Source organism: Hypanus sabinus, chromosome 6, assembly GCF_030144855.1.
Source record: "Hypanus sabinus isolate sHypSab1 chromosome 6, sHypSab1.hap1, whole genome shotgun sequence".
Taxonomy (NCBI): Eukaryota; Metazoa; Chordata; class Chondrichthyes; order Myliobatiformes; family Dasyatidae; genus Hypanus; species Hypanus sabinus.
This window is the reverse complement of record NC_082711.1, coordinates 41,997,893-42,022,426: the sequence shown is the minus strand read 5'-3', so window position 1 is coordinate 42,022,426 and position 24,534 is coordinate 41,997,893. Positions and strand designations below refer to the sequence as shown.

The 24,534-nt window shown below is 41.1% G+C and overlaps 1 protein-coding gene across 6 annotated transcripts in view; it reads left to right on the top strand.

The window, feature by feature from the left end:
- Nucleotides 1-2,456: 2,456 nt before the first annotated feature.
- The window catches only part of svila (supervillin a), a 259,828-nt gene continuing 237,750 nt past the window's right edge, over nucleotides 2,457-24,534 (top strand). For 4 of the 6 annotated variants that reach the window (XM_059971985.1, XM_059971988.1, XM_059971984.1 and 1 more), the window contains exon 1: nucleotides 2,457-2,876. The gene's annotated coding sequence lies outside the window, so the exon portion shown is untranslated. The remainder of the gene's footprint in view (nucleotides 2,877-24,534) is intronic. The other 2 variants (XM_059971986.1, XM_059971987.1) reach the window with 2 other exon arrangements.

Here is a 24,534-nt window from a genome sequence, read left to right as displayed (position 1 = left end):
AACTTGCAGGCCTCAATTTAGAAACATGGAAAATCTACAGCACAATACAGGCCCTTCGGCCCACGAAGTTGTGCCATGTCCCTACCTTAGAACCTGCAATGCTTCCTTACTGTCAGCTTAGACCTTCTGTACCAAATTTCTGGCTTGGGTATCAATCAGACAACTTTCTAATTCTGAGGCAACAATACAATCAATTTAGCAATCTCAGTAAAGAACTTGGGCATGTAAGAATAATAAATAATGCTGTTGGGGCAACAAACATCTTCAATGGATATGTTAATCAAGGATCAAATGCATTCACCATATGCATGTATTAGAAACTGGCTGTAGTGTGTTGGCATGACATGCAACAAAAACGTTCAACAATTATAAAGAATAAAGATTTATATACAAAATAAAGTCAGAGGATAAACTATGGCTATGGAATAAAATGAGTATAAACCCAGCATGTATTTACAATGTAAACAGCTGTATAAAAAGTGGTTTCAAGTATTTACAGTGTAGCACAATGACTGAGGAAATCGTTGGGGGGGGGGAAGGGGGAATGAATGGAATGGTTGATCAGTTTAACTGCCTGGGGAAGAAACTTTTATGGTGGCATGATGTTCTTTTTTTAATAGTACTATAGCATTTTCCAAAAGTGAGTCCTGGAAAAGGCAGTTAGCAGATAGACAAACGAGAAAATCTGTGGATGCTGAAAATCTGAGCAACACACTCAAAATGCTGGAGGAACTCAGCAGGCCAGGCAGCATCAATGGAAAAAAGTACGGTCTACGTTTCAGGACGAGATGTCAACTGTACTGTACTTTTCTCCAAGATGCTGCCTGGCCTGCTGAGTTCCTCCAGCATTTTATGTATGTTACCTAATAGACAGTGGACAAGAAATATAAGCCTTCTTAAAAACAGCTCAATTAAACAGATCCTAATTATTTTGATGTACCATTTGGAAAGGCCTTTTTGGAGAGGTCTCAGAATTCTCTTAAGCAATGCCTCATTTCTGATCACCTCCTCCTGACTGTACAAGCTGATATTATTTAAGCCACTGCCATACTGTTAATGCTTTACAGTTCAGCTACCAATAAAAATACCGTGAATTATTGAGAGCTTAACATATCCCTTTATTGCTTTCAAACCACACATTAAGGGAGCATTGATATTGCAGCTTTCTAGATTTACCTCAGAGTTCTTGTCAGGTGTTTTATCTCCAAAATACATTTCCTTCATCGTTTCCACTTCCTTAAACAAAAATCCCAGCAGGAGAAAAGCATTTCCAGGATTTTCCCCTGAGAAGGTTAATGTCAAGTGTTATGCTGAGGTAAAAATAGAAAATGCAGGAAACACTCAGTAGGTCCCTCAGCATTTGACTTGAAATTAAATAATCATAAACACTGGAAATTTGAAATAAAACGGGAAACAACTGGCAGGTCAAGCAGCATCTATGGATAGAGAAACAGTTAACATTTCACAATTAGATCATTCATCAGAACTGAAAGGGGGTAAAAACTAGCTAGAATAGGTAACAAAGAAGAGGGTACTGAGTAAAACAAAGGGAATTTCTCTGTTGAAATTATTTACTAGTTAAGGACCAGCCAACATTTTTGTTTGTGTAATATGTGGGGAATTTTGTAAAATCTGGGTAATCTTTTAAATGGATTTTCTTTCCAAGACTGCTAAACCGATGAGAAGCAAGTTTCAGGTTTCCAAATTCTACATATTTTTAAATTCTCAGTAAAGCAAAGATAACCCACGTTAGTTGAGATACATTCCTATTTTACTCACACAGTCCTTTACACACATATTCACTTGAAGTCCCTCACCTCTCAGTATTTCATTCCCAGCAAACACCCTTGTGCCGCCAAATTCCTACCATCACTTATTCCCTCTGCCTGCTTCTCCTTCCCGCCCAACGCCCCTCCCCTTTCCCTCCACCCTCTCTCCCTCCCTCCCACACTGTAAATACTATTTTTCGCTATTGTGCCTTTATCGCACTCTCCCAGCTGCCTGCCACTTTAAAAACTCACGTCGTCCGGAAGTGCCACTCAGTGAACGACTTAAGTTTCGAAGTCGTGGAAAATGTCTATACTGTACAAATAAACTGTCCCACAGCCGTAGCGTAGATAAAAGCACAATCTCCCCTAAAATAAAGCAATTGGCGGGGTGTCAGTAAAGCCTTCATTACAACTTTCTGTGGTATATGTGTGTGTACGCGGGGCGGTTGCTGGAGCTGAGCAGTCAGTGCCGGGTGGCGTGTCCGACTCGGTGTAAACTCGAAGCAAGTAGCGGAAGTTGTTGAGGAGCCCGAGTGGAGGAGTGAGGCGGTGGGATCTGGCACCGGCACCGGCCGCAGCGAGACGGTGGGTTCCGGGCGGCGGTGGGGAGGGGAGCTCGCTGCCATGGCAGTGAGGAGGTGGGGGATGCGCGACGGAGGCTGGTAGCAGCCCGTGGGGGGGGGGAGAGAGAGAGAGAGAGAGAGAGGCGGATCTGCAGCGGCGTGCTCGCCTGACCCCGGAGACAGGCGGGTCCACGGTGGGGGGACGGGTGGATCCGCAGCGGGGGGCTCGTACTGATGCCGGTGGTCTCGCCGTGACCCGGGGCCAGGCGCCGCTCACAAAGCAACAGCCAGGCAGAACCAGCTTAGAGCTACAACTCCCGACTGAAGTTCGCCTGCGACACTTTGCTGTACTAGTCTTTGCCTTCCCTCATCTTTTGACACTAGTTCTTTCAGACATCACCCCTTCCTTTGTTTTTGGACATTATTTTATCTGGTAGCGAATATTTCATTTTCATGATTTTAAATGACAAATCGCAACCGCTATCTCCAACGAGTCACCCACTACTAATTTCTGCATAAATCAAGATTGAGCTGCAACCGGAAGGTAAGATATTCCAGGAAGATTTTTAATATTTATATGTGCATGAGAAAGTAACCTATCCACTAGGTGTAAAAACATATTGGCTTTGTAGGAGAAAACTCCCTAATACCACTTTAGAGTGTAGCGCCCATTAAGCAGCGTTTGGGGGTTAAATTTTGTGGGCAGGACAGAGTAGGATGTGTGTGTTCGTGCTGACAGTATTCTGTGGAGCGGTGTTCCTCCGGATGAGGGGAAGCTTGGCACTTTTCTCCGTGTGCACCAAGATGTGAACGTATGTTGCCCTAGTATTGTCTCCACTGTGACCATTCGCCGGTGTTATTCTCCCTCCCCCCACTCCCATGTTGGCACCTCTCTCTCTGCCCCCGGTAAGGCTCCGAGGGGCTGTTAGTGTTCTTGTAAACTTTGTCTCCGCCGCTTTCTGCGGAGAGAATGCTTCTGCTGAATGTGCTTTCGGTTCTTGCAGGTTCTACGGTATAGATCCATTGTTCCGTTTCCTAACGTGTGGCCGTGTTCTCCGGAACACCATCTGTTTGTAACTTAAGCTTATAACGGGGTCTCCTTTATTCCACTCTCCCTTGCCTTTATCTCCCCACCCCCTCGGCAAAATCCAAACGTTTTGCATGCATTCCGAGATGAACCATTTAAAAATAATGGGAATGGGTATTGAAGATAGAAATGTTACCGTCTCAGTATTTGTAAACTGATGATTTGGGTTATGGACTTTCAGATAATTCCAGTTAATGATCAACATTGTGCAGACAAAATCATAAAGCTTCCCCGCTGTATCTCGTCTGCCTGACTTCCAGCTTGAAATCCCTCATTGTGGGTGTTTGATAATTTTATCAATCTACCTTTTCAGTCTCACATTAGTCTCTTTCTGCAAGTCTTTCCAAGGGAGTATCTTTTCATTCTGCTCTTGTAAGCTGCCACCTCACTCTAAACTGGGTGCCTTCCATGTCTCTCTATTTTCTCTGTCCTTTTTTGCTTGTATTGTTGAGGATGTCAGACCAAGCACAAAGTAGTGGCTGGCTTAAGGATAGGTTGTGGGTCAGAATATACGTAAAAAGTTGTGTAGAAAGATAGAGGGTGGAGTTAAGGGCCTGATAGCAATACAGTTGGGTAAGGAGCTGGCTATTTTCCTTCTGGCTGAAAACAGAGCCAAGGAGCATAGCAGTGTAGTGGTTAGCAGAATGCCTGAGTTCAATTCCTGTTGCTGCCTGTTAGGAGTTTGCATGCTGACCACGTGAGTTCACTTTGGGTGCTCTGGCTTCTTCCCACTGTCCAATTGTTAAATCCGGTGTTGCTGGCAGCTGGAAGGCTTATTCCACACTATCTCAATAAATAAATACTCTAGACCTTGCAGGAAAGGACAAGGAGCTAAAATATGAACAGTCCTTTGTGAGGGGAAAAGGTTGATGGAGGACTTAGTTTTTGTCCTTCCTCTCTCGCCTGGACAGGTTTTTATCATGAAATGAGGATGGAAATGAGTTCTAGATTATCACAGGCAACACGAGTGAATCTGCAGATGCTGGAAATAAATAAAAACACAAAATGCACTCCTGATAAAGGGATTCGGCCCGAAACGTCGTCACTAATTCCTCCCATAGATGCTGTCTGGCCTGCTGAGTACTGCCAGCGTTTTGTGTTTTTATCTAGACTATCACAGTTGTTTAAACTGAGTTGAGAAATATTTTCACTGTTTCTGATCCACATTGACACATGGATTTGCTTGGTCTAGGGTAATGCGGTGTAGCTACAAGTGCAATCAACAGGCATGATGGTTCATTATGGGGCGATAATTACAGTAATACAAAATTAAGGAATGCAAGATCTTGAGTTGAATATGTGTGTAGTACTCATAAATGTATGGTGGAACCTAGCAGTATCTCACTAAGGGTAAATAGGTACTTTTAAAAAGTACAGTTCCAAGATTTTATATTTATAAGCTGTATACATTACAGTACTAATATTCTGAAGTACATATTGCAAGCAAGCTCATATTTTATTTATTCCTGTTATTACAAATTAGTAACTGACCTTAGATATGTGACTTTCAAATTTGCAACCAGCTTGCTCTTTCCTAATAGTACACAATTTTTCTGCTAGGCATGGAGGTAGTTGGCATGTATTTAGAGGACATAGTGAACTAAAAAAAACTTATCAATGGAGACAGATTGTATCTCGATGTCAGGGCAATAAGGGTAAGGTGAAATCCATCTTTGCCTCTTGCTCTCTCATGGAATTAGAGGTGTTATTAATAGTATCTAATTGGATTGAAGGTATTTTCATACTTTTTATTAAAGGAGACAACCTAGTCATCTTTCTTCCTTTTATTCCCCTTCAATCTTTTTCCCTTTGCCCCAGGGTGACAAGAGAACCATGTGCCACTTTTAAGCTAAATCCTTTCAATATCATCTTGCAGAAAAACGCAGAGTGTTTGGAACCACTGTGATTATTAGGTTATTTCTCTGAGACTTTGAGATGTGACAAACACGCTATGCTTTTTAAAACAATAAATCGGTTTCTTAGTCTTCATGATAATTTCTAGTTTAGTGACTTATTTGCATTGGGGAGCTAGGAAACTGTATTTTGAGATGTATGTGGCCCGTATCTTGTATATATCTTTTAAAGCTTTATTTCTTACAAAAAATCTAATACAATACACATGTATTCTTGGGGAATTGCCCACTTGTGTTTCAACACCTATCTGACACTTACTTGGTCTACCTTACTTTTAAACTCCTGCTTTTTATTTCTGTACCAGCCTACGTGAATATCAACTGCCTTCTGAAGAAGCACAGTATGTCTCTGACCTACTGCAGCAATTTTTTTCTCAATCTCTTCAAACAATTGGTTGCAAAGCATGGAAATGCATTCTTCAGTCCACCGAATCCCCATTAAGTCACCATCTTATTGTAGTTCCGTTTCGTTTTCCCTACATTCCCATCAGTTTTATTCTCCTCACATTCCCAGATTCCAGCATACCAGGAACAATTTTATAGTGAGCAGTTGACCACTAAACCTCGTTAATGCCTTTGCGAGATAGCCAGAGCATCAGGAGGAAGCCCACACTATCACAGGAAGCAAGTGTAAACATCCAACGGAAAGTACTGGAGATTGGAAATGGCTCAGATCATTAGAGCTGTGAGACACCACCGTGCTGCCACAAATAGGCAGTAAACACTACCATTGCCTTCTATGTCTGAAAGGCTAGTTCTATGCCCCAAAGAGAAATCTTACTTTATCCTGGCAGTCTCAAATACACCCTCTTAACTTAAGCAGTCATTTGGGAATTTTGTTAGTGACTGCAACATTTTTTCACTGTCCAGTTTAGTGAAATGAAAAATTAGTGTTGGAGGAACTCAACGGATGGAGCAATGTCTGTGGGGGGGGGGGGGGGATGGGGAAGAAAGGAATTGTTGGGATTCTGCATCTGGACGCCTTACCCACCCCCACAATCACAGACGCTGCTCGACCCCTTGAGTTCCCCCACCAGTCTGTTTCTGCTCCAGATTCAAGCATCTGTAGTCTTGTCTTCAGAGTAGAGAAAGTGTTGGGCAATAGTGAGCATCTTATCTACAAACAGTGGAATTTTAAACTTTTGATAAGGTCTCCTCTGAGGGGTTTTCTCCTGTACAATCTCATTCTTAACTTTCTGTTTGCCGTTTAGCTCATCTGAGTCTCTGTTATGTGTCTCTTATGATACTGTAATCAAAAGTTTAAACATTTCTGCAGCTAAGTCTTTAGTGTGCCATCTAGATTAACAATGGCCCAAAAGACTTGTCTGTCTCTCTCTCTCTGTCTCTCTGCCCTTGTATCTCTTGTCTCTGGAGATGTTGATAATTTCAATCCAGCTCCTGTAGAAGTAATTTACTTCAATTTTTTTCATCTTTAATGGGATTAGATTTGCAACCTTGGAGGTCTGTATTGTTGGATGCACCATCTGAAATCCAACTTACTGTGGTCTGTAAAATTTGATTTTCACTCATTCTTTGCTGCTATTGCCAACTGTTATAAATCGTGTGTTTTAAACATTTTGTGGAAGGATAATTGGAATGAAACCCACAAGGCAGCCAGTTTTTTTTTTAAAGAAATAGCCTCTAAAACTGCAGAGATAAAATTTCTGTGAAAAGTTTGTTTATTTTACAAAAAAAAAGCTTATCAAAGGTTTTTTTTTAGTACTGGGAACAGTTCATGAGAAACTATTCTGATTTATTTAAATAATATATGGCAGTTCTTTGCACTGCAGCATTATTTACACATAGGAAGCATTGATTAGAATATAAATAATTCTGACCATATCTATTGGCTTGTTTGTTTTACCTTGCCAAAGAGTAGGCCGTATATGATCTTGTTCAAGGTTCAACTGATCTACTTTTGGAGAGATGGAAGTGCAGTGAATAGTTCCAGATATCAGACAAAGCTTCACTGTTTTATCTCCTGCTACACAGAAGTAGATTTGGGACTGTCAGGTGTCACAGACTAATTTAACTTGTTTTAACATGCTGTCTTCTGCAATTATGGAAGCACATTGACCACTTTGCATTTTTAATATTCCCACTGCTACTTACTGTGTCCATTTTCAATATCTTGGAGCTGCCTGCATCAAACAACATCTGCTTCTTGTTCTACCACTTCCACCCTGAGAGCTGCATTTGTTCCACATTAATCATATTGTTTATATATCTTTAATTCCATTATATGCACAGTAATATAACACCACTTATTGTGGTGTTAGCAACAGTGATATTCTATCCAAGTGTTGAGACATTGTTCTCACAAAGGAATACTGAATGGATGGGGAAATTAATTTTAATTCTGTGCTTTGTACTTTAATTTGCAGCCCTGTGAATTGTCACATAGTTTTCTGATGGATCACTCTTTTGACTGGTCTGTGGATATACCCAGCTGTTATTCTGACACTATCAAAATTCTTAAAAACTCTGATAAAATTACATCCAGATTTACTCAAAAGCATAAGGTACCAAAGGTGAAATACATGAGAAAATTGATCAAGAAAAAATAAATGCAATGATTCGTGTCCCTGCTTATTTCTGCTAAACGATACCCTCAATGTTTTGATTTGGGTCCTCAATCATTTTGCTGTTTTCTTTTCACTCAGCCTTCACTTAATTCTATTTCTTTATCGAAAGCCATTCGTTTCTTGCATTTATTGCGTCTTACAAAGAAGATGTTGATGTTGCCATTTCTCTTGAGCTTGATTGCTTCTTGCATTGCATTGGCTCATTTGAGCTGTATTGGCGACATACAGAAGGAGGAAAAGATACCTTTTCCACAAATGTCAAAATTCTGGATCTCATTACATATAAATGATAAGGGCTCAGCTTCTATATCTGCTGGTCACAAGACCTGGGATTTGTGCACACTTGACCTTTGCCTTCCCATTCCTGTGTAAGCGTTCAGGTATTTTCCTGCAAATCTTGAATATTCAGCTTTTATCCTTTTTACCTCTTGATGTGTATTGCACTGCTGCCAGCATAAAGTTGTATGCAGCTCATGGTTTGCCCATTTGAATTTAATCATCCAACACCGTGGGCGTGTTTCAGTTTCTGCAGGGCATTGTCTGAATTACATAAGCAACTTGGTCGCACGTCCTCAAAGAGGAGACAGAATTTATCTGTTTTGAGCCAATAAACGCAGCACATTAATAAACTAAAAATAATCTTAATTTTGACTGGAATGTCAAGATTCCATCTGCTTTACTGCCATTAAATTACTTTCCAGCAGCAAAATCCAAATTGTTACCATTTTTTTTTTGGCATGCAACTAAATTTTGTAAAAGTAATTAACAAAACAGTTGCTTCTTGCTCTCTTAGAAATAACTGGGCTTCACCTAGTTTCAGATATCTTGAAGCCCTTCGCTAATTGGCGTCAACCATGGATGTTGTGTCCTAGCTGTCTAGTGATATGGTGAGTGAGCTGTTGGCCACATAGTAGGCTTCCCATCTCCACAGCTGACTAATCCAAAGGAACGGCAGAAACCGATACAGTTTGGCACCAGCGGCATTGCAGGAATTACTAGTCAGCGTTGAACTCAATGTAGGACTGCAGCTCCGGATTTTTCCTCTGGGTTTACTCCCAAAGCCTTCTCCGTGAGTGGGTTTAGCCGCAAGGCAGCAGAGGTTTGAGATCAGAGTTTTCCTTCTCCTAGTGAGCTGCCAACCTCAGCTGACAAGCCCCATCTGCCAGAAGCAACTAATTTTAAAGTTCCAGTAACCCGCCTTTGCCCCTTCTCCTGTCAGTAGAAATGGTTCCATTGGGCTTAGCCAGGAGCTAGACTTGGTTGTCAGAGACTATTTGAGACATTGGGAGCATTCAATAGATATGGGAGCTTATCCTCACTACCACCCCTGGTTATAACAGTATTAAGGAACCTGCTTTTAATCAGTGTTGGGGGACAATGGATAACGATGCATTATTCTAATATTTATAAATTGGCTTCACCCAACACTGTTGAACCTTAATGTTATATTTACTTTTGTCAAAGTCTCTTAATTGAATTTTTCTATCTTTATATTAAAGTTTTTGATTTGTTGGGACTCTTAGTAACTTTAATATATTTGGATTTATAAAAGCAATCTACTTATTCCTTCCTTTTTGGAAGTGTACTGACTCAAGCATTGGTTCCTTTCGTACCTCACATCAAGTGGGCATTCTTTTTATGAAGCAAGAAATTGATTATTGATGGGTAATTTCCCTCCATTGAGGGACTCTTGTGACCACTCAGTCCATTCCATTGAGCACTTGATATTTAGTAAGAGCCGTTCTCTTCCTGCTGGATCACATGATAAAAAATGGGTGAGAAAGGCTATTCGGAGTGAGATTGCTTTTCTCTGAAATCTTTTGGAGGTGATAGCCTTTGTGACTTGTGCATCTATTGCTAGCTGTTTACAGAAGGTAATTGGCAAAGCTCTAAAGATTGCCTCTTGTGAGATGTACATCTTGCACTCTAAAGATGTTTGTTAATAATCTGAATAATATGTATTCACAAGTTGCATTGAATTATAATTTAGAACTAAAAAGGCCTAGTGGAAATTTTTCTGGATTGGAGAAGTTTGGGAGATCTGAACCATCTTTTGGTTGCTAACATTGCCAAAATTGATAGGACTGTATATGGTAACAATGGTGGGGGTTAGGCAAAATGTTTAACATTGGCATTATTAATACTTTAAATACAGTATCCTGCTTTCTTTGTGTACCTCCGAGCTACACTTAAACAAATCTCAATCTTTGACAATTGGAGGAACGAGATTTAAGCTCTGTGGATTTTAGATAATTGTTGCTCTAATTTCATTTTAGCAAAAGCATTTGATCTGTTAGATTTCAAACTCAAACCCGCACTCTGCTGCTGCTTCATGCAAAGGCAGAAGACTATGAATTATCATTGGAAAGATCTCATGTCTTTAGTACTGTACTGACAGACATTCTTCATAGCATTTATTCTGAGGCTGTAGATGTCCTCTGCAAGGCCATGCTTATTGCCTTTCCTCCTCGCTTTTCAGGAGGTGGTCATGTTCAGTCCCCTTGAGGTGCACCAATTCAATATGAAGGTACTCCTAAAATGCCGTTAGGAAGGAAGATGAAAGATTTTGAATCTGTAATAATGAAGGATCTGCAGTATATTTTCAAGCCAAGATAGTGTGTGACTTGCTGGGAAAAAATCTCCAGAAAATGCATTGATTTTATAACTATCTGGCTTGGCTAAGCAGACAACCGCTGTGTGTTTGTGCTCTGTCAGCACTTGTGCTGTAGCCCCTCAAAAGTTGGGTAGAGAAGCAAACTTGTGTTGACTTCTGATTGGATTATTTTTATACACTGGGCTTCAACCATGTTTTAAAAGTTGGAATGCATACTTTGGCAAAGTTAATGGCTTGATCTATTGCAAACATGATACTTTTATGGGCTGTTTTAATTGTCAAATGTGCCAAGAAATTTTCACACGGAGGGAGGAGCCAGAGAACAAACAGTAAGTGTGATTGATTACCTCAAGTGATTATCTGTTTTGCTGTTATGGCTCAAGTATGTACAGTACTGTTTTAAATTGAGTCGTGTAGTTGCTCTCAGTCAAATATTGAGGTTCGAAATCACATAATAATGACAAAGGCCTTTTTAATTTCATGCCAATGAGGGGCTCTGGTTTGAAATAAGTCCAGGTATTTAGCTCTTTTTAATGTGTGAGAATATCCCCTGGTTCTTAATCTTACTTGCATCAGAGTGTTTTTTCACTGATGTGTATGGTTTTAAAAATCATGTTACTATTTATATTTTTTTCCATCAGGTGAGTAATTATAATTTTTAATGTCATCATGACTCAAGGCATTGATACCCCTCTTATGAGCTGCATTTGTTTTTTAAATTTGAATTTAATCTGTCGGCTGGCTATTTAATGATTCTGGTGTGAACCAGCCTGACCTGGGGTCATTTACAAAATAGACTGGCAGACAAACACCAGCTGTTCCATTGAATCTGCCCTCTGTGGTCATGCTGGCCAGTTGAGGCACCCTGGCTGAGATCAACCAACGCGGACTGGGAATTAACAGGAACCTTTTGATCTCTGCCCCAGGGTAATGCATTTTAATCATGAAACTTTCAAAAGGTGGCCCAAACCCAAGTTGGGACAGAAAATGCATTTTGCTTTGCCCAAGTGTTTTGTGTTACATCCCCAGGTTGATTTCCACTCTTTGTACAATAAAGTTATGGTTCTTTTGCTGACTTAATTAGTTTAAATGAATAAAATTAAGTGAATATCGATGCATTATCTTGTGGTGTTGCTTTTGACAGCGATCCCAGGTAATAGTACTTAGAGCAGATGCACTAAAAGCTGCCAGATGCCTTTTCCTCCACTGTTTGTGCTTCTCAACAGTGTGGTTTCAGGGCCAACATTTTATTTTCCTCCTCTGGCCTGCATGGACTAACTCATATGGGGAGTGTACCAGCTGCCCGAAGACTTTTGAGAGGTCATATGGGCTATCAGGCTTGTTTATGGATTTTGTGGTCACCTTTATTTGGACTGCATAAGCAGCATCTGCTGGGGTTTTTGGACCTTCAGATAGTATCTTTTGTTCAGTAAGGTGCAGTGGTTATGGATGGCTCTATTCTGTGGTGTACTGCTAGTTGTGTTGCTAGATGTCTTTTGTGTTCTACCTTGTGGAGCTTTAAACTAATCTGGCAACTAGTGGTTTTCCCTAGATGTGAAGATTTTCCAAACTCTGCTCCTCAGCTTGATGGGAGACTAGAATGAAGTCAATCTGCCTTAGTAACCGGTGATGGTCACTCAAGTCAGGCAGATCTCGATTAGACTGCCTGGTTCATTCAGTCTTATCTAGATTCCTGATTAGTTCCTAGTTTAACCCTACTACCTGAAAAAGTAAAGAAATCCTAATTTGATCGGCATGAAGAAATTTTAAAGTATAATACTGATAAACTATTGAGTTTTAACTGTAGAATAACAGAAGTAGGTACCTGGATATATAAAACAGTTGTGCTCTCTGCCACAGGTTACATGTTTTGTAAGTAAGAATTGGAGTTATGCCGTTCATATGGCATATACTCGCATTGCTAGTCAAGTGAATTCCCTGCAAAGGTAATTTCAGTTTTCAGTATCCTGAAATAATTTTACTGGAAACTAATGATCATAAAGATCTGCAGGTTGGTAGTTTAATCAGCCACTTAAATTGTTTGTAGGATGTCGGTCAGTGGTCGAATCTGGGGAACTGATGGGAGTGTGGGGAGAATAAAATGGAGTTAATATAGGGTTGTCATAGACTCAGTAGCTCCAAATTCCTATTTACAATGCTCTGTCTTGCTGACACCTGACCCCCAAGTATCTGTTGTGTGTGAGGGAAAGGAGCAGCTTGCATTATCATTAGTGCATGAGTATGTGTACATAGGAAGCTTCCAGTGCCTCTTAATCAACTGGCCAAACTTCAGTGAGAAGCAGATTTTAAATGTCATGATTTTAAGAAAAAGAGAAAAAATATGGTCTTTGAAATTAAGCCAGGAAATGCTTCCCATCAAGCTTTGGCTTGCAAGGCAACTTTTAATTTAATAGTTCTTAACCAGTTAGCCAAACAATTTTAACATGTTATTGTTCTAACACTAATACACATTGAAGTGATTTGCCTTCTGGTGGGTACATTTTAATCATTTTACCTGAGACTGCTTACATCTTTGTTTTTAGAATTGGAAAGCTTTATGAAAGTTATTAAGTATCATAACTTTCACATTTATAGCTTTTCTGAAAAACCTCTTTATGGCATTGTTGGATGACAGAAATGATGGCTCTGTGGCCAAGTTTGCGGAAAATACAAAGATAGGGGGAGGGTAGTGTTGAGGAAGCAGGGAGACGGCCGAAGGACTTGGACAGATTGGGAGAGTAGTTAAGGAAGTGGCAGAGGGAATAAGATGTAGGAAAGTTTATGGTCATGCACTTTGGTAGAAGGAATAAAGGTGTAGACTATTTTGCAAATGGGGAAATAAGTTCAAAAATCAGAAATGCAAAGGGACATGGGAGGATCCCTGAAGGTTAACTTGCGGGTTGAGTCAGTGGTAATGAAGGCAAATGCAATGTTAACATTCTTTTTGAGAGAACTAGAACATAGGAGCAAAGATGTGATGGCAAGGCTTGATAAAGAAGATGAAGAATAAAGGACAGGTGGGGACTACACGGTTCCGGAATATTAAGTGTGTAGTAGAGAAAGGTGAGGCGGAACAAGTGATAAGGAGGACAGATGTACAGAGGGATGGTCTGACGGAACGTGGAGTTAAATGTGCAGAAAGAATAAGTAAATTTAGGAAAGACAACAAAATTCAAGGGGCATATAGCCAGATGGGAGTTCGGGGAGCTGGGTTAAGCACAATAGGCAGCGATTTAAACAGTGAGAGGAGAAATGGGCTAAAAATTCTATATCTGAATACACGAAGTGTCAGAAATAAGGCGGATGAGCTTGAAGCTCTGGTGCAAATGGGTAACTATGATGTTGGGATAACGGAGACATGGCCGCAGGGAGATCAGACCTGGGAAATGAATGTACAAGGGTATACGTGCTATCGTAGGGACAGAAATGTGGGCAGAGGGGGTGGGGTGGCCCTGTTGGTGAGGAATGAGATTCAGTCCTTTGCAAGGGGGGGACATAGGATCAGGAGAAGTAGAGTCTGTGTGGATAGAACTGAGGAACAGTAAGGGCAAAAAGACCCTAATGGGTGTTGTCTACAGGCCACCAAACAGTAGCATGGATATTGGGTGCAAGTTGAATAGGGAGTTAACATTGGCATGTGGCAAAGGAAATGTTGCAGTAGTTGTGGGGGATTTCAACATGCAGGTGAACTGGGAGAATCAGGTTGGTGCCGGACCCCGGGATAGGGAGTTTGTAGAGTGCCTATGGGATGCATTCTTGGAACAGCTTGTACGAAAGCCGACCAGGGACAAGACTATTCTGGATTTAGTGTTGTGTAATGAACAGGATTTGATAAGCGATCTTGAAGTAAAGGAGCCATTAGGTAGTGACCATAATATGATAAGTTTTTATCTGCAATTTGAGAAGGATAAGGGCAGATCGGAGGTGTCAGTATTGCAGTTGAACAGAGGAAACTATGGAGCCATGAGGGAGGAGCTGGCCAAAGTTATCTGGATGGATATCCTAGCAGAAAAGATAGTGTACAGCAATGGCAGGTATTCTTGGGAATAATGCACAAGGTGCAAAATCAGTTCATCCCCCGGAGAAGGAAGGATTCAAAGGGGGGAAAGGGGCCACAGTGGTTGACAAAGGAAGTCAGAGATTGCATAGCATTAAAAAAAAAAAGTAAGTATGACAGAGCTAAGGTGAGTGGGAGGACAGATGATTGGGAAATTTTTAAGGAACAACAGAACTTAACTAAAAAGGCAATACGGGGAGAAAAAATGAGGTACGAACGCAAGCTAGCCAGGAATATAAAGGAGGATAGCAAAAGCTTTTTTTAGGTATGTGAAGAGAAAGAAGATAGTTAAGAACAATATTGGGCCCTTGAAGAATGAATTGGATGAAATTGTTATGGGGAAACAGAGAAATGGCAGAAGAATTTAATAAGTACTTTAGATCTGTCTTCACTAGGGAAAACACAAGCAATTTCCCAGATGTATGGATGGGCCAAGGACATAGGGTAACAGGGGAAATGAAACAGATTGACATTAGGAAGGAAACAGTGATGAGTAGACTGATGGGACTGAAGGTTGACGAATCCACAGGTCCAGATGGTCTGCATCCTAGGGTACTAAAGGAGGTGGCTCTGGAAATTGCGGATGCATTGGTAATCATTTTCCAATGTTCCTTAGATTCAGGATCAGTTCCTGAGGATTGGAGAATGGCTAATGTTATCCCACTTTTTAAGAAAGGAGGGAGGGAGAAAACAGAGAACTATCATTCTGTCAGCTTAACATCAGTAGTGGGGAAGATGCTAGAGTCGATTATTAAAGATGAAATAGTGGCATATCTAGATAGCAGTGATAGGATTGGGCCGAGCCAGCATGGATTTACCAAGGGCAAATCATGATTGACTAATCTATTGGAGTTTTTCGAGGATGTAACCAGGAAGTTAGACAAGGGAGATCCAGTGGATGTAGTGTACCTCGATTTTCAGAAGGCATTTGATAAGGTCCCACATAGGAGATTGGTGGGTAAAATCAGAGCTCATGGCATTGGGGGGAGGACATTGACGTGGATAGAAAACTGGTTGGCAGGTAGAAAGCAAAGGGTAACGGTGAATGGGTGTTTCTCGGAATGGCAGGTGGTGACTAGTGGGGTGCCACAGGGCTCGGTATTGGGACCACAGCTGTTTACGATTTACATCAACGATTTAGGTGAAGGCATTGAGAATAACATTAGCAAGTTTGCTGATTATACTAAGCTGGGTGGCAGTGTGACATGAGATGAGGATGTTAGGAGAATTCAGGGTGACTTGGATAGGCTGGGTGAGTGGGCAGATACTTGGCAGATGATGTTTAATGTGAATAAATGTGAGGTTATCCACTTTGGGAGTAAGAACAGGAAGGCAGATTATTATCTGAATGGTGTAGAGTTAGGTAAGGGAGAAATACAAAGAGATCTAGGAGTCCTTGTTCATCAGTCACTGAAGGTGAATGAGCAAGTGCAGCAGGCAGTGAAGAAGGCTAATGGAATGTTGGCCTTTATTACAAAGGGAATTGAGTACAAGAGCAAGGAAATCCTCTTGCATTTGTACAGGGCCCTGGTGAGACCACACCTGGAGTATTGTGTACAGTTTTGGTCTCCAGGGTTAAGGAAGGACATCCTGGCTGTAGAGGAAGTGCAGCGTAGATTCACAAGGTTAATTCCTGGGATGTCCAGACTGTCTTACGCAGAGAGGTTAGAGAGACTGGGCTTGTACCCACTGGTATTAAGGAGATTGAGAGGGGATCTGATTGAAACATATAAGATTATTAAGGGATTGGACAAGATAGGCAGGAAATATGTTCCAGATGCTGAGAGAGTCCAGTACCAGAGAGCATGGTTTGAGAATAAGGGGTAGGTCATTTAGGACAGAGTTAAGGAAAAACTTCTTCTCCCAAAGAGTTGTGGGGGTCTGGAATGCACTGCCACGGAAGGCAGTGGAGGCCAATTCTCTGGATGCTTTCAAGAAGGAGCTAGATGGGTATCTTATGGATAGGGGAATCAAGGGATATGGGGACAAGGCAGGAATCGGATATTGATAGTAGATGATCAGCCATGATCTCAAAATGGTGGTGCAGGCTCGAGGGGCCGAATGGTCTACTTCTGCACCTATTGCCTATAACGCTTGGATTGTTGTGAGCAATTTTGGGCCCCTTATCTAAGATGTCCTGGCATTGGAGAGGGTCCTGAGGACGTTGACGAGAATGGTTCCGTGAATGAAAGGTTTAATGTTTGAGCTGCAACTTTGAGTGTCCTATAGACACATGGACCCCAAGATCTCGCTGATCTTCTATGCTGCTAGGAGTCTTACTATTAATGCTATAATCTGTTTTCAAATTTGACCCACCAAAATGAACAATTTCACACTTACCTGGGTTGAACTCCATCTGCCACTTTCCTCTCTATGATCTACAACAGCCCCCAACCTTTGTATCATCAGCAATCTTACTAACCTATCCTTCTACTTCTTCAGGCCATTTATAAAAATCACAAGAGGAGGTGTCCCAGAATAGATCCCTGTGGAACACCACTGGTCACTGACCTCCATGTAAAATACGAACCATCTACAACCACCCTTTGCCTTCTGTGGGCATGCCAGTTCTGGATCCTTCAATTCTCATGCCTCCTTTCTTTCTGAATGAGCTTTGCATGTGGGGAACCTTATCAAATGCCTTGCTGAAATCCATAGAGACTACATCCACTGCTCTACCTTCATCATTGTGTGGAGAGGATTTTTCCCATAGTGGCTTAATCGAGGACCCAAAGGCACAGCCTCAGAATAGAGTAGCTCCCAACCTTTTTTATGCCATGGGCCCCTACCATTAACTGAGGGGTCCATAGTTGGGAGCAGCTGGAATACAGGAATGTGCATTTAGCACAGAGATGAGAAGGAATTCTTGAGCCAGAATGTGATGAATCTGTGGAACTCAATACCACAGACAGCAGTGGAGGCCAAGTCATTGGGTATATTGAGAGTGGAAGTTGATAGGTTCTTGGTTATGTTATGAATGTGAAGCAACTCTGAGGGGCCGAAGGGTACAAAGTTGCCCCCTCCTTTTTGAGAATCGCAAGATCGCTATTAAGTCGGGTCTGGGACCCAGGAAATGAGAGGGAGACACGCAGAATACACAAGGTTTGGAATGTGTCCTAACCTCAGCGAAACGGAACCGCTGATAACGGCCATTGTCTCTTGGAGACGGAATTGTGTATTGAGTATTGTACTATTCATTGAAAACCCTCAGGGGACAACTAGAGTGGGCTGGTTGAGGGATTGCATCATCCCAACCTGATTGACATCTGAGACCCCGTGAGTAAGGATAAAAGAGGGTTTGGGGAACAACCCCTTTAGATGCAGGAGAAACGCTGGAAATCCAGTGACAGCGTTTTATAGCGAACGCCGGTGGGGGGCTCGTGTGCATCCTTTCCTTGCCTGGGGTGGCGGCTCACCATGGAAGAACGGCTTAGCTAAAGGAGAGGCCACAAGTGAACGGCCACACCAACGAGACTCTGACGGATCGAAATCATAAAAGGAAAGCCGGCAAGTTTTTCTCCAAATCTCTCCCCCCCCCTCTCCCCCCCTCTCCCTCCAACCATTGCAACACAGCGGTCCCCAACGGCTGCAGCCTGCATGAACTGAGTGAACTATATATTTCCATCAGGCAATACATTATCCCCCAGACAATGATAGAGCTTATTTCTTATTGATTATTATTATACCCGCACTTTTAGATTTACTATTGACGATGTATATTATCTGTATATTTGCATTGATATTATTTTTGTGTATTTTTACTAATAAATACTGTTAAAAATAGTATTATCAGACTTCAATGGACCTCTCTATCTTTGCTGGTAAGTGACCCAGTTACGGGGTTTTTAACAGTTAGTCAACATTGCAAAGGTTAAGGGGAGAAGGCAGGAGCATGGGATTGAGAAGGATAATAAATCAGCCATAATGGAGTGGCAAAGTAGACTCAGTTGGCTGAGGGGCCTAATTCTGCCCCTATGTCTTATCATTATCTTAACAATCAATCCATATTTTTGACATTACATTATATACTGTGACAAAAATTAGTAGTAGACGAGATACAATTTTGACATTGAGATGCTGAATCATTTCCCTACTTGTATCTTTGAATAGTTTGCACTGAGCAGGAATTTTGCAGTCTGAAAACACGTCCATCGTACACAACTTAGAGGAAACTGGCCATGATGGCTTTATTTTTCTAATTGGAATACTGCATTCTGAGAAATGTGCAGATTGCTACATAAACAAAGAAAATTTGAATTTTCTAGTTGGTTAGAGTTGAAACTCTTCTTCCCTGACTCTGTATATAATTTTGTCTTGTCTTGTAATTTTCCATTTTAATAGCATGCAACACTAGTTCAATTGATTGTGTTACTGCAACAGCAAATCAGAGACTTGGGCTATCGATACAAGGCCATGAGTTCATATCCCATCATCATGGCAGCTGAGGAAAGTTAAATTCAGTTAGCTAAACATAGTATGAACCCCTCAACTGGATTGTTGCAAAACCCCATGTGGCTCTCTGATATTTTTCAGAATGGGAAAACGATGTTATTTATTCTGAATGGTATGGTTTGGTGAAAATGCCTTCTGTAATCAAGTATATTTGATGTTGTTATGCTTTTAGCTGTTTGTCTCGTAGTGGACTTGTGTATTACACAGAACAGTGCAGCAACTTCTGGGCTGAAAGGCCCATACTGTGTGCTGACCATTTAGCCTGCTCCAAGATCAAATTAACCCTATACAGCCCAAAGCCGTCCATTTTTCTTTCATCCATGTACCTATCTACTGTCTCAGCCTCTACCACCGCCTTCAGCAGTGCATTTCAGGCACTTAGCACTCCTGATTTTCCTCCCTCCATCACCGATGCTGCCCTCACCTGCATCTCCACACTCACCCCATCTTCCTGCCACCTTAACAGGGATGGATTTCCTTGTCCTCGTCTCCCATGCCATGAGCCTCCACATCCAACACAGTATTCTCTGCAATTACTGCCATCTTCAATGGGACCCTACCACCAGACACATTTTTACCTCGCCACCTTGTGGGCTTTCCTTGGGGATCGCTTCTTCCATGATTCCCCTGACCATTTGATCCTCTACATTAATCTCCCTCCTGGCACTAATCCCTGCAAGTGGGAGAAGGGCAGCACCTAGTCATTCGCATCTTCTCTCATCTCCATTCAGGGCCCCAAATAGTCCTTCCAGGTGAGGCAACACTACACTTGCAAATCTGTTATGGCAGTGTATGGTATTCAGTGCACTCGATGTAGCTTTCTCTACATTGGTGAGAACCGTCGTAAATTGGGTGGGCCAGAAGTGGAATTTCCCAGTGGCCAGTTATTTTAATTCCAATTCTCATTCCTGTTCCGACACCCCGGTCCATGGCCTCCTTTTGTGCTGCAATGAGGCCACTCTCAGAATGGAGGAGCAACGTCTCGTATTCCATCTGGGTAGTCTCCAAGCTGATGACATGAACTTCGATTTCTGGTTAGTCTTTTCCTTCTCTCCCTTCTCAATTTCTGCACTCTGCCCCCTTCTTACCTCTTCTTCCTTACCTATCACCACCCTCTAGTGCTCCTTCACCTTCCCTTTCTCCCATGGTCTACTTCCCTCTCCTATCAGATTCCTTTCTCTCCAGCCCTTTGCCTCTTTCACCTATTACCTCTCAGCTTCATCTTCCTTCCCCAACCCACAAGGCTTCACCTATTGTCTTCTAGCTTGTACTCCTTGTTTTCCCCCCATTTTCTTATTCCAGTATCTTCCCCCTTCCTTTCAGTCCTGATGAAGGGTCTTAGCCTGAAAAGTCAACAGTTTATTCATTTCTGTAGATGCTGGCTGACCTGCTGAGTTCTGCCTGCATTTTGTGCACGTTGCTCTAACTTTCCAACATCTGCAGGATCTCTTGTGCTTATGTTTGGTACTATCTCTGTGTAAATAAAAAGAACCTACCTCTGACATCTCTCATAAACCTTCCTCCACTCACCTTATTCAGATGTCAGAATTGATTCCACTTCTCAAGGAACAAGCTGTATACACTTTCTAGATAGAAGGAGCATTTTTTCATTTCTGCGGTTTTTCAATAATACATCGCTTGCATTTCTGTGAAGGAAAAGTGAAGTAATAAATGTTTTCAAGCTCTGAGCAAATGCAGTGATAAAGCATGAAGCCATACAATTCATTGTGTTCCCTGATTAACCCTATCAGCATTTACAACTGGCCATGATGTTCCCAAATGTGGCGACAAGTTGGGGGAGGAGAAACTTATCACTATCTAGCTTGTAGCTTCTGATTCTATCCAACAAGTGTTCTGTAAAATGAACTGTGGCTGGAAGAGGGATAGAATATGATGAAATCATGGGCTCCATCATTGTCACAGAGGTGGTAAACCATGAATACTTCATTGAATCCAGGCAAGTATTGAGTGGTCAAGAAGGGGCAAGAGGAGTAATGCAGATTGGATGAGGGTGGCCACATGATTGCAGGTTTCATGAGTGGCACGCGGATCACTGACTTCAAGAACAATAGCTGGACTGTCAAGGACTGGTCTTCTGAGGAATGGAATTCAAAGGTTAGCTATAATGACATTGGTGAATTAATACCTTGCTCTCCGAAAAGAAGTGGCAGTGCACTGCCAGTCCGCTTTATGTTGAGATGAGTAAGTAAGTATGATCATTGCTTTCCAACCTCACTGCCCCTCACCATCACACGTGAACACACACACACGGGCACATGCAGGAAATGTATTTAGTTCTGCCGCACATTTCCAAGTTGTGATTTTTCTAGTGATGCATGGAAGATGAGACTTTGGGAAAGATTTGTGCAGAGGAGTCAGGGGAATAGGAAGAATAACTCCACCTACAATAATGCTTGATGACTAATCAACATGATATAATAAGACTGAACGCTTGATCTTAATGAGGAGAAGTTGAAAAGATTAAACTAAAATGATTCACTCTTGCCTCTTTACATGATGAGCTGTATGCTTGTATACTGTCAACCACTTGGAACATAGATAATAATCCTGCTTTTGGCTGAGTAAGAACTGTGTGTCTTGTCACTTGTTCAGCCAAAGTGAATTAAGTAAAACAGCTGTTGTCCAAGTAACCAGTGACCTCTTAATTATTTTTTTTTACAAACCCTTATTTTTTGGTAGTTTTGAACAGTTCATGCTGATTTCCATGAACTCCTTCCAGCTAGCTGTTCAACATTCCCTTAGACCACCAAGATTTTCTAACATATCAGTTGATTTCTAAGCCTTTTAAAAGGCAGCAATTGTCAAAAGTTAAGTGAAGGCAAGCTTTGTATTTCAAGGACTTAAATGTTTATTCCAAAAATGACTGAAGTTGAACTTGGATATTTTGTATTTGCTTGTGTCGCACTGATTTTGTTTATGGTCATTTTTATGTAAAAAGACTATAATTGAGTTCCCAGTCTTATTTGGCAGGCACTTGTAACACTGTTATTTGTATACAAAACAGTTTTATTTGTACAGCGATGCTAGCTGGAATTATGGAATGCTACATAAAAGCGGAGGCCTGGAGGCAGGGTGTACTTTAATCTTCATCTGGCATTTAGATCAGAGCCACTGTTGGAAGGATTATACTCCTTCCCACACCACTGCCGGACAGGAAACACTTGATTGTCCCAATTGTGTCTGCTTGCATCTGCAAAGATGTTGGATGATCTTGTATAAACATTGAAAAATATCTTGAATGACTTGTACAATTTAATTGAGACAATTTGAGTCAGGCAGAGTGAAAGTTTTCAGGAAAAAAATGTGTTTAAGAGTACATTTGCAGCTGCTCATACGACCATCCACCACTGGCTTCCATGGCTTCACGCAACACTGGTCGGGGGAGCTAAGCAGGTGCAACACCCTGCTTAAGGGTGACACACAGGCTAGCGGAGGGAAGGAGCGCCTTGCTCTTCCTTTGGTAGAGACACATCTCCACCCTGCCACCCTAAAAGGAAAATGAAACAAGTTAAAACAAAGATAACACATAAGAATACTTGTGGAAGTCAGGCAGTCAGCGTTTCAGGCTGTCACCCTTCACCTGGACGAAGGAAGATAGAAATAGAAAGATAAATCTCCAGAACTCTCTTCAATCTGCAGGGGTGATCCTTAGCTTACAGTCTCTCATCATGTTAATTCACTGACCTACTCCCATTCTGATCTCTGTCTCTAACCTTCAACACTGCCTGGTGTAAGCTTAGGGAACAGTATCTCATCTTTTGGCTAAGTTAGAACTGTCAGTAATTAATACTGAATTTAATAGATTGAATCTATTTTTGGGTTGGGTTGGGTAGGATAGTCAATAGTTATGTTTGAATTAATACATGAAAGTTTGAAGGAAAGTATGTACGATTTATCTTTAGAATGTTTTCTCAGATCTTCAACCACCTAGAGAATGGCTGGAAATATGTAGATCTCATACTAGGTATCATATTTTACCATGTGAAGCACTTATAGTTTAATGTTTGTGACTCATGCATATTTTTAATTGAGGCGGTAATTCATCACACTTGCATCTGTCAGTATAGGGATTCAGCTGAATGGTGATAGTATTTGTTTTTTATTTCTGGTCGATTTCAGTTTGAGGTATGACTACATTTTGGTCACAGGTAAATTGATGCAGAAAATAACTCATTTTCCAGAGCCCCAAATTTTGATTGCAGGCCTGTGCATTGTCCTCAAACAGTCCATTCTTCATGCCCTGTCTGGAGTAAATAAATTAACAACAGGTCTTTGGGTATCATGGCGTATGTGGTAGGGAACTTGAGTTGGCAGCTTGTTGAGATTAATATTAAAAATGGATTTTAAGCAGCTGTATGTTGCAAGTTGATATGGTTGTCATCAAGATGAATGAGAAATTCAGAAACATTACTGTGAGCACAGACTGATAATTTGATGAATGCTGTAAAGTTAGTACTACTGTCCAACCAAAGCTCTGACCCTGCTCAAGAAAATTAGGAGTATGTTATCTACATTAAACTCCCAAAAAAATGTTCTCTTGGTTGTTTACTTACAGACTTTGAAGTGAGATATTTCTTAACAGGAATGAGGTTTGTGGCAGGAAGAAGCATTGCGTGATGTAGCAGTGTTTTGTTTTGCACACGAAGATATGCTAATTTCTTTTACCATTATTAAAGGATAGATTGAGGCAGTTTTGTCCTTTATAGTGGCCATGGTGAAAATAAATTGCTAGTTTTATTTAAGAAAGCAAATTAAAACCCAGATGGCCAAAGGCAGAAATGTGAGAGGAAAAAGTTCTTTCGATTCTCTGGTTATTCAAGTTGAACACATTTTAGTGTGTATATTTATTCACTCATAAAACATTGTTTAGTCATGGGCTGTAACTAAATTGCCACATTCAAACTTGTAAGTCAAGAATGTTACACAGTTAGAATAGCAGGCCACCCATTTGTTGAATAAGATGCTGTGACTTGGGGAGTGTCAAGTGATGATGGTGTATTTGTGACTGTCATCCAGTTTTGCCACTCTCTCAATTCTTGCATTCATGATGACGTGGATTTTCAAAACCAGCTTGCATACATGCCAAAGTTTGCATTCACTATGTTGTGTTGTTTAGTTTGTCCAAGTTGAAGCAATTGCCACCTTACTGCATCGTATTTATCTTGAAATAGTGGGATGCATAATTTGCTTCTTTATCCCTATTGAAATGAGGAAAATAATGCACTTTGAGATCAAAAATTATGCAGATAGTTTTATAATTAGTGCAGCACTAGATTTTTACTAAAATGTCTTCTGCCCATGAGGTTTTGGTTACTTACTAATGGATTTCAATGAGTTGTAAGGTGATAACTGAAAAAATGTGTTGAAAATTGGATTGAATCATTGTAAAGGCATACTTCTGTAATGTGGGTTATAGTGCAATTTCTCCTGACTTTGAGGATTCTCCAGTTTGTTCCAAATTTGCAGAGGTAGG